This window comes from Euprymna scolopes, chromosome 31 (assembly GCF_053919585.1).
Source record: "Euprymna scolopes isolate OS-2025 chromosome 31, ASM5391958v1, whole genome shotgun sequence".
NCBI classification, from domain to species: Eukaryota; Metazoa; Mollusca; class Cephalopoda; order Sepiida; family Sepiolidae; genus Euprymna; species Euprymna scolopes.
Genome location: NC_136512.1, coordinates 63,591,356 through 63,609,402, shown reverse-complemented (window position 1 = coordinate 63,609,402; position 18,047 = coordinate 63,591,356).

The window sequence follows — 18,047 nt, the reverse complement described above, 5'->3', positions numbered from 1 at the left end:
ATATACAACTTGGATCAAATTACCCAACTGCTGTAAAGAATGTCCACCATGGATTTTACCACGCAATCTGGATCTACAATTTTCATATCCTTTCCTTCAAATCCCTTTGCTACAGGACTTCTGATTAATTAATTATTTTGACTTTGATTTTCCATGTCTCACTTACTTTAGCAAATAGGATACATACCTTTATAAATATTTGCTAATATTTTCTCTCCTCTGATGAGATGGTAGACATCGAAACTCTATAGGTTAAGGAGATTAATTTTCAAAAGTATTCTTTGTCTTGCTTAGAATAATAAAAATCTTTGATATGAAACTCAAACACTTCATTTCAATAATGGTTTTTTGAAATTCATTGAATCACTATGTAATTTATTTGCTCTATCTTGCATATCGAGCAGTTCTTATTCAGATGGGATAACTTATAGAATATTACCGCCAGTAATATTTTGTAAATATTATAATCACATATTTCCATACCAACTGATTGTTCAATAAAAGAATTATTCTGAAGTATATATATATATATATATATATATATATATATATATATATATATATATAACTGTTATATATTCGGGGGTGTCATAAAGGAGATTTTGTCAAGGAGATTCGTGTACGTGATCGTCTAGTTTCTAACCTTATTGTTCATGTCTCGTGGGTGTGTGTTTGTGTACATGTATTTCTTAACATACCTTTATTCATGTGTCGTCGGTTGTTCCTCTGGTTTTCATTGTCTCTTGAAGGGGAGCTGGCCTGTTGGATGAAGAATTCACTCCAAGACGATGAAATGGTTTTATAGTTTTTATTCACCTTCCAAAGGTCGACACAGAATGGAGGTGAACCTTGCTTGTTTGATGATACACGTCAGCGTCCTCCCCAGCCCAGGGGGGGCAGCTGAAAAGCCGTCTGTCTTATTCAACACCCGAAACCAAACTGCCAAGAAAGAATCAGCTAACCTCATCACATGATACCACGTCATCTGGTCAGCTGACCCTTCTTTTGCAAACGTGTCCACTGTCCACGTTATTCACCTCTCTCTCTCTCTCTCTCTCTCTCCCTCTCTCTTTCTCTATTCTCTAATAGAGACACACAGAGAGAAAATAGAAAGAGTAAGAAAGCCAGAGAGGGGGGGAGAGATGCTCTTTAACATTCCTCCACCCCTTTTTTATCAAAATGTATGGCAAGCCATACATTTTTAATAACTAACTAACTAAAAAAAATAATTATGTCCGAAGTACATCTTTATTTTTTCACTTTCCGGACTCACCCCTGTTTTAAGAAAGATCAGGCACCAGTACTCTTCTACAACACTATCAACCCTTCTGCTGCTTCTCAAAAGTCCCTCCTAGACATTAACTTGCTTCCAAGTTAGACAAAGATACAGCTTTGCAGATATACATCTTGTCTAGGCGGTCGCATTGTTGGATATTTTCCACTGACTCTGCTCTTTATTTGGACCACTTGGCCAAACAAATGGAGACTCCATTTTCGATCACTTTTTCGAAATGGGGCCAGCATATCGCAATTACGACCAGAACGTCGGATGCTCCATGTTGGTGGTAGCTTTATCGCATGGGGACTCGAACCCCAGACCCTCAGATTAATAGTCTGATGCTCTACCGACCCAACCATCCCACTCGCGTTCTCGACTTTCAGCATAGGCCTAAGTCCCAGTTTTTTTTCCTTTACTGTAATGCCCTGACGTTTTTCTCTGAGTGGTCCTATTACTGGAGCTTTGTTCTATTCAATCTACTACTTCGGGACTTCACAAAGCTCTTCTACTAACTCCCTTGGTTGGTCTAAGTCAAGATACGCCTTCACACTGATTCACTCGGAGCCTGTTTGAGTTCCTGGAACCCGACAAGATACGGAATCATCACTCCCTAACTAATGCGCCATCGATTTCTAACTAAGTAGTTTTCCCTTTGTGATTTTTCCGCATTCCCAGCAAGTCCCAAGATTCCAACCCAGATATCCCTCACACATTCCTCTAAAAAAATAAAAAAAATAATAAGGCTCTATCTTGTCCCTTACGTAATCTGCATCTTTCTCTTTCTTCTATCTCCCCGTGCTTAGGCTTGGTACCGACTGTCCAGTCGCTCCGTACCCTGAGGAATTATCGCGACCTCGCACGCCAGACTTTTGTTGGACAAGACTTATTGCCGTTGCTTGGGCCTACGTGGCATCTTCCAACTCACTGGAACCACTAGTATTGTTTTAACAGGGTTCTCATTACTCTAAAATAGTATTTCCCCTGCCAAATTTTCTAATTTGTGACAATACCGTGGCTTATAAAAAAAAAATAAAACAACAGAAAAAACTGCTTTCTACAGCCTAATCGCCTTGTAATTCTCATGAAAAAAAATGCAACTACGCGCTAAACGTCCCTAAAATATAACTAAACCAACCAAATCTATTCCAAAATAATTTAATTTAATAATACCAATTAAATTCACCCAGCATGGTTTTATTTTAATTTTGGTACCTTTAATTCACAATATGGTAACATTTTATTTTCCTAAGTACTTGCATACATATTTCATTCATCTTCTCTTGAGCGATTCGTAACATAATGGCCACGTCAGCCATTGCACCCCCTCTGCCCCTTACACCATGTCAGAGGGCATTTCATTTGCTCCCTGAAGTTGATTACAACTAGATCCGCTCACGCTGGACAGAATACATTCCGTTCACTGCTATGTCAGAAAAAACTTTCTTTTTTTTTTCCAAAGTCGGTAAGCGCAACCTGCCTTGAAGACACATAGCTTCACGGAAAACATCGGATTTCCACACATGAAGTACTCAAACTTGCTCCATGTTGATTCTACTCGAAATCAACAGAAATCACGATAAAAAAAAATAAAATTCGAATCATTTCCCGAGAATAATGAAATTAATAACTACCCATGTAATTCAACACCTCTCCAAAATTCTAACATGCTTGCCACAGAAATTAAATTCCATTCACGCCCCACTTTTTTCTTTCATTTCTTCATATAGTTTATTTAACCCTATATTTATCCTTTTTTTTTTTACCTTACTTATGTGGTCAAAACGTCACTCATGTCGAATAGAACATTTATTCTACTTTTCGAAAATTGAAATTAATACCGACTGAACCTTTGACTCTTCCGAAACTTTTTTTTTTTTTTAAATCATTTATTACACTGTTTAAATCTTATTTCTTTCTCCCTATTTTATTATTACTATTTAATTAATTAAAAACACATTTTTTCTTTTATTAATCCTTCTTTCCATAGACCCCACAAGCAAGATTCCACCTCCCCATTCTGCGAAAAAAAAATACATGTCACAGAGTAAGAAAATCCTGCACAATACCATTTTAGAACACATCAATTACATAAAGAAAATAAATGAAAAAAATACAAAAATATCCTATAAGCATTCAGAAAGACCCATCTTAGCAATAAATAAAATCCAAACAACAAAATTTTGTCCATGTCAGCAAAAAAAAATTCCTACGAAAAAAATCGCACAATCAGCGAAAAAGAAAAAAAAATCATTTTACAGGACATGATCATTGTCTTTTCATCAACAGTTCATATTGTTTTTTCACTAAAAGCACATGAAGTTTCGCAGTTCAAAATTGCAACAAAATTTATTATTAACAACAAATCTTTCGTGATTGACATGTTTTTTTTTTTTAGTAAGGTGACAGGCTCATTTCTGACACACACGTTGTAGCTAACAAGTCATATGTTCTATTTTCTTTTTCTTTTTCTTTCTTTCTGTCCTTCTGTTTTACACTTGCTGTTTAATTCAAAATTAACAATATTTTATCAGTTTGTCTTTCGTTATAGCTGTTTTTTTTTCCAAGTTATTCTACTGTTTTTCTCACAGAATTTTTTTTTCTTTTCTTTTCTTTTTTTTTTCTCTTTACTATTATTTTTCCTTATTACTTAGTGTTTTAACGGACCATCGTTGTGTGTGTGTTGATTTGTATTTCTTCTTTTTTTCTAATAATGTTCTTTCTCTTTTTTTTTTTCTTCCAGACATTTTATTGCGTTGTATAGTTTTTTTTTTGTTTTTGTTTTTTTCTTGTCTTAAAATCTCCTTTCCCTTTTAAGGACCTGTTTCCACGTCGTATTTCTTAAACACAGGTTCGACTTCACATCGATGATGTGAACTTAGTCACGAGCACCAAAACGAATATGTTATATATTCGGTGGTGTCATAAAGGAGATTTTGTCAAGGAGATTCGTGTACGTGATCGTCTAGTTTCTAACCTTATTGTTCATGTCTCGTGGGTGTGTGTTTGTGTACATGTATTTCTTAACATACCTTTATTCATGTGTCGTCGGTTGTTCCTCTGGTTTTCATTGTCTCTTGGAGGGGAGCTGGCCTGTTGGATGAAGAATTCACTCCAAGACGATGAAATGGTTTTATAGTTTTTATTCACCTTCCAAAGGTCGACACAGAATGGAGGTGAACCTTGCTTGTTTGATGATACACGTCAGCGTCCTCCCCAGCCCAGGGGGGGGGACAGCTGAAAAGCCGTCTGTCTTATTCAACACCCGAAACCAAACTGCCAAGAAAGAATCAGCTAACCTCATCACATGATACCACGTCATCTGGTCAGCTGACCCTTCTTTTGCAAACGTGTCCACTGTCCACGTTATTCACCTCTCTCTCTCTCTCTCTCTCTCTCCCTCTCCCTCTCTCTTTCTCTATTCTCTAATAGAGACACACAGAGAGAAAATAGAAAGAGTAAGAAAGCCAGAGAGGGGGGGGAGAGATGCTCTTTAACATAACCTTGATTTGTGGGGAAAGCAGAGTCTTATAAACGCGGATCTTTATACCAGTAAAAATTGCGAATACGAAATGTTTATATCCATTACTTTATCCGAGACGACATCTGCTTTTGAAAGAAAAATCAACGTGTACTCTTATATCAGAGCCACTACACACAAAACGGCAAGGTTTTATTAGAAGAGAACGAACCGTCAACCCACAGAAAATGCTTGGCAATTTGCTCTGTGTATCACCTGTACTATATTTGCTTTCTTATAAAATGTATTTTCATTGATTTATCTAAATACGGTTAACAAAAAAAAAATCTTCAAAGAAATGCAGCAGGCACTTTTGTAAAACATATTTTATGAATGTTTGTTATACTTGCTTCTTCTTCATGCGATTCGTGGCTATTTGTAGTCGCTTCAACCACGAATTTAACCTTTTTCGGCTATAAATCGTATGCGCCTCAAAAGCGTTTTCTACAGGAACCTTCACACGTTATATTTTTGTTCTTTGTTCTTGTAAAATCATATTAATGAAATAAAATCTGTCAACCTAAATATACTTTCAACCGACAAGTTTATATATAAACGACACAGTCACGTTCACACACTGGTTCTCGCCAGATCACCGAAGTTAAGCAGCGTTGCTTATGACCAGTACCAGATAGGTGATCATTTGGGAAGGCGAGGCACTGTATATACCACGAGGTAAAATACCAGGTTGAGAAACTGGCGCGGTCTCTCCTTCTCTCGAGAGTAGATGGAGCTTTCTAAAGCCGTGGTAAGCACACCATCTAGTCTAGTGATGGCGACTCGGTAAAGATACCTTTTATAACCATGACGAAGCATCAAGTATTCAGTTACCGGAAATATTTGAATTACACTAGAAACTCGTCGTAGCGTGTTCAATCTTGGCTACGGTCGCGCTGGATTGGATGGATTGGACAAGTTTATTTATAAACACTTACTGTTCCTTATTCGTACTTGAAAATTTTAAGAGGACATTGAATGCATAAATATTGACTTGGTTATTTCATTATCGTTATTCCTGAAATCCTGGTATACGATGGCGGATGAGGAAGGAATCCCAACGGCTTGCGCAGCGGATGAACCAGCACTGCAGTACCGACGCGGTCAACAAGGTTGATGTACAACTCCACTCGGATCTTTCTCAGCCATCGGATACGGCTGATTACATGTGTGCAGGCTGCCCTGGCCCGTCCTTGCCTCTGTACTTTTTGCTTTCAGCGGAGAGGGTGCTAGCAGTACTGGGCAAGCTGCTTATTACTATTTGCCTAGACTGGGAGAGAGGTGAAAGTCCTGTGGCGATGGAGTGAGGTCGTACCGGCAGATTTAATGGACTGGAAGCCGCGGCGTGATCTCTGCACTCAAGCGATTGGAGTATGATGGTCGTGCTCTTGCTGAAGCCGCCATCGTCGAAATCGACGGGCTGCCCGAGAGAGGAAGCAAAAAGAGCGCGACTACGGACGCCACTATCCGAACTTCCTGCCATCAGCTGTCACATCTGCGGCCGGGGTTTCAGAGCTCCGATCGGACTCACATCGCACCTTCGACACAGACACTAACCGAGCTTCGCGCCATCGTCGAAATCGACGGACTGCCAGAGAGTGAGTGAGTGAGTGAGTGTGTGTGTGTGTGTGTGAGAGAGAGAGAGAGAGAGAGAGAGAGATATTCCTGAATAGACACTTCGTAAAACTAATATAGTGAATCAGATAATAATGTTGTAAATGTTTTTAGCTCCTGCACATGAATCCCATGCCATTTATTAACGTGAACCGTTGGTTAACGCCAATAGATAATAATCCAAATATTGATGTAATTGTCCGACATCCGGTGTCATAAAATAAACCTCATCATCGCAAACATTTACGAATTACCTCCATTTATAGTCGCTCTATATCAGGTATAGAGGAAAGGATATCATGTAGAGGAGTAGTACCTTTTCGCAGTGCTATCAAGCGTACCTCGACTGGTCTCCATGAATCAAGCGTTATGTGAAGTTCAATACACAGCCTCTCCATAGTGAATGAACGTCCGTGCGTGATGAAGAGCCACATCGTTCTCGAGGCTACCCTGTTATTATGGTTAGGCATGGACAGGAGTTAACCTTGATACTCAATCCTGTTATTCCATGGGTAACAGTCGTTCCAGTTGCACTCACCGACAAACTGATGTTGTGGATCAAAGAACAACACGGCTTCGCAGATGATCAGATTTAATTGCCAATGGGAAGACATTTAAGCTCTATTTAGCGGAAAACGGTGAAACTGCATGTGAAGTAGCGCCCCATGATTTTATGCAATGTGCAACCAAAACTTCACTATGATTACACAGGAATGGACTCGTGTAGATTCGTTGGTGAAGCGTCCTGGAAGAAGACGGAGATGAGAGAGATTTATCAGTTAAAACGCATTGAAACCATCCCCCCCCCAAATGTTCAAAAATTAAAAGAAAAACATGCCCGTCTGTTTACGGATTCAAATAGGCTATTTTATTTTGTAATTTAAAAAAAGTCATGTTGAGAACAGACTGCAATTTCTTTGTATTATACATTCGTTTTAAAATTAAACAAAGGGCAAGTAAATTGACATCTGCTTTTGACATTTATTCAGAAATGCGTTGAATTTTCATTAAAAAATGTATCTTTTAAATAAATTCTTTTAAGATTTATAAAGAAAAAAATAATTTACTAAGAACTATTTTAAATTCGTCGTTATTTGTTTTATCTTATTTATATTCATTTTATACATTATGTGTTTTAAAAATTTACTATTACGCTAAATTCAATTTATGCATAGTTCCTACATTCTGCATCATCGCGTTGAATTTGAGCTGAAAACTTTCATGAACACAGACTTATTTTTATCTATCTATCGATTTATTTTTATTTTTCCTCTCTCTCTAAGTGACTTTGTGGGTGTGTGCGAAAACTCTCTACAAAACTGCTCTCTAGATCTTTTGGTCTACATTATTTTTGCATTTCTATATAAGGATAGATTTAAGTCGAAGAAGATTATATAATTATATCTTTTGGTGTCAATTCTAGCTGATGGCACACAGGTCCTTTTTTAACTTTCGAAATCACTACTATAAAATTAGGTACAATATAATAATCGATAGAGAATTGGATTTATAATAACAAATACGAAATCCGCATAAATGGAAATATAATATTCAAGCGTATTTTACGACCGGGCAACGCCGAGCGTCCTACTGATATAATACACAATTCTTCATTAGTTATATTATATATTTACGGTTACTGTTATATTTTAAAGAATCATAGGTCGGAAAAGTCTTACGGTATGACCTAATAGTTTGGTACTTGAATAAGAAATATAAAACCGCGTTATATATAGATTGCTAGATATCTTACATGTTTGAACGGAAATTTTTTCGAGAATGCACATAGAGAAATTGATCTCGTATGCACTTTGGAAGTTCATGAAATATCTCCCTGCAGAAACTTGAATATATCGAACAATTATATAAGAGAAATACGAAACCTTTTTTTCGTCTTTATTTAAGAAGAGATTCAGTGTAGATTTCCTATAAATCATTTGCCTTCCATTTCTTCTATGTATATTCGTCAGGAAGGTAGTTGTAGGAAGTTTTAGTTAAACGCGATTTCTTTTTCTGGCATTTCTCAGATCGGAATAAAATGATAGTAAGCGGGCAATTTCAGATTAACAGAGTTCATAGAGTTGGAATGCTATTGGATATGTGGGTGAATTTTTATTTCATCTGATAGCAGAAACGAGCGCAAAGAAATATAAAACAATGTTCTATTTGAATTTGTTCAATTTATATATAACATTCATCTTATTGAAATGAGATACGGCACACTCACGCTGTCACACCGGTTCTCGCCAGATCAACGAAGTTAAGCAACGTTGAGCTGGGCCAGTACCAGATAGGTGACTGTTTGGGAAGGCGAGGTGCTGTATGATTATTGAGGATAGATGGGATTCTCCTCAGCCGTGTTAGGTACTCCGTCTAGTGATGGCGTCACGATGAAAAAATACCCTTGACAGAACTGGCGAAGCATCAAATATTCAGCTACCGACAAAATTCGAATTACATTACAAACTCGTATAGTGAGTTCAATCTCGGCTACGGCCGCGCTGGATGGATGGATGAAACAATAAATTTCAAAGATCGGTACTTAAAGCTCAATCTCGAAATATTCATCAAAACCTATGTATATTTGTAAGCTTTGTTTTGAATTAGGGGTCACTGTTAGGGAAGGGTTAATTAGTGCTTGGTGAACATTAAGACAACACAGTGATACCCAGTAATAGAGGAATTTGGGCAAAGTTTAATTGTATAAGAGAACTGTTCAACAAAACTTATTTACATAAGATTTGAAACGACCATATTATAGTCAACTGAGCAGCAAACTCATTGTATTGTGTTTCATAGACGTACAGTACTAGGAAATAAAATTTGCTCATAAAATTTTCGCTTAGTTTTAGCCGGAAACAGAGCGAAATTATTGATTGATATTGTGTCTTGCCAAGTTGTGACTTGCAAAGATTTTAAAGGAAACGGCAGTAGATAGTAGGTGAGTCGACCAGCTTCGATGTAAATAACGATAGCGTGACAGCTTTTCTGTAAGCAAGGGAAAGATCTACGCTCACTAGATTTTAAACCCTGTTCTAAGCCTTTCAATACACGATAAATGTTCTCTTAGGGGTTATCTATATATGTGACTACAGTACTATATATTATGACATATTTGGCTATTATATAGATAGGTGATTGCATTGGGAGGGAGAATGTTATTTTTTAAGAACTGCATGCATACTTTAAGCAACCAATTGTTAATAAGACACTTGGTACAACTACCTAGCCTGATGATGGTGTATTTTCTTGCATATTTTCTTTATGTATTTAATTTTAAATTACGCCATTTTTTTTTCTAAATTGATATATTTTTCAACCAAAAAAGATGTAAATGTGTCATGCATAATATTATTTACTTCCTAAATAAATAAATAAAAATAATAATAGACGATTTACTTATATTATTTTTATATCTTTACTTCTGGAATTTATTTTTTTTAATAATATCTATTCTAAACAATTTAAGGAGAATTGAAAGTCGACAGTGAATTTTATTTCGTCAGCCTCATAACTTCCGCTTCCGGTATTTTGTTTTTTAGTCATCCGATTCAATGAGCAATTTTCCTGTAAAATACCCATTAAATATTGATGTTTCCTAGGCCGGAATATATTTGCCTTACACTTATCGTTTGTAAGTTTTAAATCTTGGAGTATTTTAGCACAGTACACACCGTCACTTCATGCTTTATCTGAAGTGATTTCGATAAAAAATTAAAAAAAAAATCAATGCAAACTAAGAATTTGAATAAAATAAAATACACATTAATTTCGCTTGAAAGCCAAATCACAACGAAATAGTAGGAATATAAAGAAATATTTTGTTTCAAATTTCAAACAAGTAAAATATTTGTTTATTTACCTACTATTACGTTATGATTTGGCTTTCAAGCGAAATTAATGTGTATTTTATTTTATTCGAATTAAATCAACGTTTCTATATGGAATTCAAACCCTTAAGAATTTGTATATTTTTACAAATTTTCTCCACATTCTCAAAACAAAAGAACAACTGTATTCGATGAATACACATTTGCGTCACTTTGCTCTTAAAATGTCGACTCTGTTTTAGATTACTTTCCGGGAGGAATTAGTTCGAACCATTCGATGGCAAAATGATATTTGTATTGGAAATATGCATAAACATGTATAGAAAATGTAAGCAGTACATATCAAAGCATATATATCATTCAAACACGGTAGTGTTTGAATATATGGTTAAGTGGCAGTTTTAGTCATTTAGAACTGCTTTAATGCTCCACCGCTCACTTATTCTCCAACTAAATTCCAAACAATTATTACAGTTTATAGATCACATTCTCGGCTATATTATGAAAAAAAAAATCAATTTTCGCTCAGCAAACCAAAAGTCATAATGAATTGAATGGTGCTCAAAATCATAAAAAACTTCAGAAAGTGAGTGACGTTTTTATGACTGGTTTCCATAGCAATCACGTCGCTACATCGACTAGTGTTGCTATTAATTCACTGCTGTCACGAAAAGAGAAATACTAAGTGAAACAGACATGACAAAAGAATAAAAGTGAGATAATTGGGATGATTTCATTGAAGCAGACGAGTGCCGTACATGCGCATTCAATGTTTATGGTGAATTTATTGGAAACCTTCAAAAATCATGGATTACAATAGAAAAATGCTAGCATGAAATGTAATATGGTTAAGCTCGAATATGGAAAAGTAAAGGACTAGTTGCTAAAACTGAAAAAAAAGGACAAGATTTCTAGTAAAAATATAATAAATTCCTTACTTGAAATATTCCAGCCTTCATTTTTTAACATTCAACTTAACATTATTTAATAAATTTTTAATGCTGCAATATTTTAAGTAATACATTTTTATATATTTTACTAGTATATATTGTTCTTTTTCTTTTCCAGTTTTAACAACTACTTTACTTTTACTTGTTTAAGCTTAACCATATTACTTTTCATGCTTACCTATTTCTATTGCGATATATATATATATATATATATATATATATATATAACTTTGGGCATATTTGTGTATCATATTAAAACACATTTTTGGATGTATTTAAATAGAAAATAAACTTAGTTATATATGGTTCGTGGCATTGCATTCATCTGCAAAACATCTAGCTAATTTGCATATTCTTTTAAACATTCACTTTAATAAATTCCCTCTTAGTTTTTTAAGTTTTTCTTATGAGATGATCATCTGTTACATGTAATTATATTCATGTAGATATTCTACGTGAATTATACTTACCCAGTATTTGTGTTAAAAGGTTATATTAAACACGAACATACTATCCAAAAAATTCCAACAAAAACCTAACAGCCAGCCATGGTTCTCGCCCGAATGTGCTGCTGCCATCGCACACAAAAATCACTTTTTCCATAGCTACCAACGTAATAGATGCACTGAAACTAAAGCTGCTTTCAGAACCGCCAGCAACCATTGTAAAAGAGTAATAAAAAATGCAAGAGAACTATATGCGTAATCCGTTAAGTTCGAAGTAGCTGAGCAGCGGCTTGGTTCCCACCAGTTCTGGCAAATAGCAAACAGGATCTTGAACCGAAACGTGCGCTCTATCCCAACCATTATCAATGGACCAGAGGTTATCTCGACAGCATCCGACAAGGCCAAACTATTTGCCAAAAACTTTGCGGCAAATTCTACCCTGTGTGACGAAGGCCATCAACTCCGCATATTCCCTCCTATAACAGACAAACGCTATGCAACATACAAATATCTGTGCGTGAGGTTGCCAAGCTAATCAAGAACCTTGACTCCAGTAAAGCAACTGGTCCCGACGGTATTCCAATTATAGTGTTAAAAAAATACAACGAGAACTTGCCCCCATACTTTCCAAACTGTTTAAGCGTTGCCTTAATGAGGAGTGCTTTCAAACACCCTGGAAAACCTAATCAGTATGCCCTGTATTTAAGAATTCAGGTGATAAGTCATCCCCCTCTCAATACAGACGAATAAGTCTCCTGTGTGTCATGAGTAAGTTCCTGGAATCCACAATAAATAGAGAAGTAGTCAACCACCTCAGCAGAAATAACTTCTTAGCGACACGCAATATGGTTTCCGCTCTCCTAGATCTACAGCAGATGTTCTAACGGTTATATCTCATAGGATTAGCGAATCTATCGACAAAGGCTTCATTTCTAGGGCAATTGCTCTCGACATATCAAAGGCCTTCGATAAGGTTTGGCATAAAGGCCTACTACACAAGATTTCCAGCTATGGTATAACTGGATATGTTTTCTCTATCATTAAATCATTTCTCTCTCATAGGCTCATAAGAGTAGTGGTTGATGGGCAGAAATCAGAGGCCCACAGTATTAATGCTGGAATCCCTCAGAGGTCAATACTGGGCCCAACTCTCTTCCTGATCTACATCAATGATCTCCCAAAACACATACTAAAATCTTTTGTTGACATCTATGCTGATGACACGACCATCTATGGCAACACATCAAAGGCCGTAAATGATGATGTTCTCTCTGATTCTCTATCCTCTGATCTTGAGCGCATGGTACAGTTGGGAAAGAGGTGGCTGGTTACCTTTAATGCATCTAAAACCAAACTCCTATCTCTACATCATAAACGCTCTTATCCCCATCTGGCATCAATTGAAATGGATGGCTCTCGTCTAAGGGAGGCCCCAGGATTTGATAAGCTCCTGGGTTTGACCTTTACACCTGATCTGAAATGGAACACATACATCAAGTCTGTTGCCAAGGTCGCTGGGAAAATGGTGCGATCCTTCTACCGCTCCAGAAGATATCTCACTAATGATGCAATTCTCTATCTATATAAGAGCCAAGTACGTCCAAAGATGGAGTACTGCTGCCACACCTGGGCGGGGGCTGCAAAAAACAGCATAGCCTGCATTGACGGAGTACAAAATAGACTCCGTGGCTTGGTGGGGGATGCCTGTTCTCTACCCTGCAACTTCTTTCCCACAGAAGAGACGTAGCGAGCCTGTCATTGTTCTATCATTACTTCCATGGCAGGTGCTCGTCTGAGCTCCATTCTCTGGTCCCCCCTCGCCAATCTTTCTCAAAAAACACCCGACTAGCTGAAACCACCATCAATAATTTTCCCCAAATCAAAACGTAGATACCATAATTTGCCCAAATCAAAACGTAGATACCATGAACAAAGCCTCTTTCTTAGAACTGCACGCCTGTGGAACTCTGTTCCGCTTGCCTGTTTCCCTCCCGACTTCAACCTGGATGTCTTCAAGTCCAACAGAAACAAATTCCTGATGAACCGCCCCCACTAAGTAATGACACCTTACTTATTCTCCAATACTATTGCTACACTATCGCTTTGATTACTGTACACACAATAACCCTTATCCCTGAGTGGCCATCGGGCCTTGATAAGTGGTGAACTCCGTGTAAAAAAAAATTATGCATGCGTAGATACGTTTGTTTAAACAAATTTCCCTACTTAACTCTTCTGTCATTTTTTTTGTCTACAAACATGAAACTACATAGGGTATTCGAACCCATGACAATCTTTATATTTGTTTTTCAGCTGGGAAAAAGCGGTGCAAAACTGACCATTAAAAAAATGAAATTTGCCAGGTAAAGGTTGAACGACTACATTACGAATATGCATGCGTAATGTAATAGTTATGGGTTTATGTTTTAATTTTTAGTCGTGCAGCAAATATGTCTTCATAGCTAACGTATAAATGTCAAAAGAAAAAATAAATCGTAAGCTAAACGTTTCGGTTTAGATTCTCAGAGGTGGCGCACGAGTCATTTTTTGTTTTTAACTTTTAAAATCTTTACTATATATTGTGTCCAATATAATCTATACATATTAATGCGAAAATATATGTTTGCGTATGTGTGTGTGTGTATTTTTTGTGTGTCCACAAAAAGCTTTTTTTCGTCGGCTCGCTCTTTCTTAAAACTTTTTATATCACGTCTAAATCGTAATATTTACAACTTGAGAACGGGAGTCGCGGCTATCGTTTATTTGGCCGACTTTTACGCGCTATTTCCGTGATATTTTTTCATCGCCGCGCCTTCGAAACGCGAAGGATGGGGCAGGGGAAACAGTAACTGGCTTGCAGCTCCAAACTAGGTCAAACATCACGCGACTTAACTTCCTCGCACCTGTATATTCCTATTCCTTCGTGGCCGGGATTGCTAAGTCTCAGGCTTTTTTTTTCATTTCCTTTCCACCTCCGCGTCAAGGCTTCCGGGTTCAAGCCTACTTTCCTAATAATTTTTTTTTCTTTTACACCTACAAACACCGGGCCAACGGTTTTTACCCCCCCCCCTCAGACACACCTCCAAACACTCGGGAAACGCTAGTATAATAATAGATACGAAATCTGCATTAATCAAAATATCATATATAAGCATATTTTACGACCGGACAATGCCGGGCAGCCTGCTAGTATATATATATATATATATATATATATATATATATATATATATATATATATACACATATATATGTTGTGGTGTAATGTGTATGTGAATATATTCCATAATGACGTACATGTTGAATAGTAGGGTTAATCTATTCCTGTATATTCATGTACGTGTAAATGCGTGTATGTATATACGTCGTATCATTTAGTTCATCGTCTAATGTGTATATTTGCAGCAGTTCCAACAGGAAACGATTGACGTGGACGTATCGAAACAGTTGTAGACAGACAGTTCATTTTAACAGATGTAAATAACACAGCACCTACCTGAATTATTTACGAACATTTATTTTCATGATCCGGACGGCATTTTCAGAGATTATACGTCTTTACATCTTGGCTGTCTGAAATGACGCCGCTCCCCACGTCATTTTGAGTCATCCGTTCTCTCTGATGATCTCCACAAATCAACATTTCATCATGTGTTTCAGTACGTGTCTCAAACCAACAGCTGATGACCTCAATCTAGTTATTTGTTTATGAAAATCAAAATCATGTTTACATCTAGTTTCTATTGTCACTTTTCTTTTTGCCATATTATTATATGTACAACAATTTTTCCCAATTTAATTGTTTATTTTTCTTATCATAATAATTGATCCAGCGACCACCGTCGCTCGAATCACTTAATAATAATAATAATAATAATAATAATAATAATAATAATAATAATAATAATAATAATAATAATAATAATGTTTTAACCCTTGGCCCTGTTTGCGACAGTTAACACAGATACTACGCTATGATCACAGCCCAAAGGTTCACAACAGTACAATTACGCAGCTTTGTAACTGATCTTTTGCCGCGTAGAGTATCTTGGTTCGTCGGCACAATGGAGATATTTCTGAAACTTCTGTTACGTTCTGTCACGGAAACCAGCTCCCCACGTGTTTAACACGATAAATCATAGAGGATAGGACATCCCTTACACCAAAGAATTGATATGACACAGGATGCATCTGTTTGAGCATCATTACTGTTTAGAATTATCCATTAATTCTCTACTGGAAATTAATTATCTCCTAATTAATTGAGAATTGAGCACTGAAACTTGACGCTTTCATAAAATAAGCGACAGACACATTTTTTTTTATAAATATACAGATTTATTTAGCATTCAAGAAATGGCATTTTATTTAAATTGAGTGTTGGCTGAGTTATGGATCGACCCGTCGAAAACAGTAACCAAAATACCAACTGAATTATAATTTATCTCCATGGTAAGCATAGAAAAAATACAGAATGGTTGGAAAGAGTAAGGAAGTAAAAACTAGAGGCGAGGTGAGTAGATAGGCACACATTAAAATTAAAGAGACTGAAATGTTATATTTTTCAAATATTTGCGTCGGATAAGTAGACTACGTTTTTTTTGCAAATGTGTTACTCGATTGCTTTGACACGGCTGAGATTTCATAAACATCTGTAAACATGATCCGAGCTGATGTGCGCAGACATTCCGAGATGAGCACATCACTTCAGTTTACTTGTCTTCTCGTGATAGCAATGAAATATTAATACAATGATTTTAAATGCGGATAACTCAAGGACTATTTAGAATTACGTAACATAGTGTTAGTTTGTTTACTTGTAATTTAGTATACAGGTATTATCTGAAACAATTTAGTTTAGCAGCGCGCCATGCTTGTATGCAATGCGTTACCGAAACTGCACTATGAATACACACGAATACAGCACCATGGTTCATGCCTATGTAAACACAGGCCTCGATGTTCAGACAATTCCTGTCGCAAATGGGACGAATGATGGCATGTAGCAAAATTCAATGCAAGAACAATTAGAAGTAAAGACAAGCAATATGAACTAGCAAACAACTTCAGCAAATGAAAGCGTCCTGAAAGACGACAGAGATGAGATGACGAATAATAGACAAAAACGATTTATTGGCTTTTTTATTCCAAAATAATGTGTTGTTATTCAATACAACGGTAAGTGTGTCTGTGATTTAATAATTGTTATGTTTGCATTAATACATACATACATATATATATATATATATATATATATATATATATATATATATATATATATGTTTGACGTGCATCTTCGTCGCCAACTGTTATGTTTTCAGGTTGAACCAAATAACGTAAAAGGTAATACAAATGAAGCAAACAAAGGTAGATCAATAAGAAGTGTATTAGGAAAAGTATATTTACAGTATATTACATAATGGTTGTCAGGTAAGAGAGTCTTGGCTGAAGAACATATCTGCTCCTGGCTCGGCCTTCGGTGGCTTCTGGTTAACACACACTCAGACTAACCGAGTCTTGTTATTTATGTGTAATATTATCCACATATGTAAATGAGTGGGTGCCACCACAACACTAATATACAAATACAAAGTTTCGCAGCGTTTTATTTTTCTCTGAAATAAAGTTTTCAATTTTTATATAAACTTGAATCACACATAACTGCATAATATTCTTTTGGGGTAAAATATTGGAATTATGTTTTCGTGTTCATGAATCTGCATCAGCGATGGAAGTCTTCAGTGTCACGTAAACATTACGATCATTGAAGCTTTTACATGTTTCTGTATCAGAAAGAAAGAACCGTCATATTTAGAAGAGATGCCTCTCTATATGAAGGTGTGCTTAAAAAATATTGGAATTATGTTTTCGTGTTCATGAATCTGCATCAGCGATGGAAGTCTTCAGTGTCACGTAAACATTACGATCATTGAAGCTTTTACATGTTTCTGTTTCAGAAAGAAAGAACCGTCATATTTGGAACAGATGCCTCTCTATATGAAGGTGTGCTTAAAAGACACTCACAAAGCAGCATGTAACATTAATGTATACCTGCATACTGTAGTTAAACGTGAATTGATTCTATTATCCTTTTCTATATTTGCAAGACTTAGGGCGAAACTGATTAGGCATCATGATATATGTACGAGGTCAAAAAGTTTCAGACTTTTTTATTTCAGTTCAAATTAACAGCTACAACAGGAATTGGATTACACCATACAAAAGCCTAATTTTCACGCAATCTGGACGTGAGGACATTTAAAGAACGATATTGAATGTGTTCTGTTAGAAACTTTGGCAAAAATGGCATAAAAATCAATGGACTACTTCAAATTGCTTTTGAATCATCTTGCATGAATCGAGTATCAGTTTTTAGCAACATAAAACATTCAATGAAGGCATGATGAGGAGTGT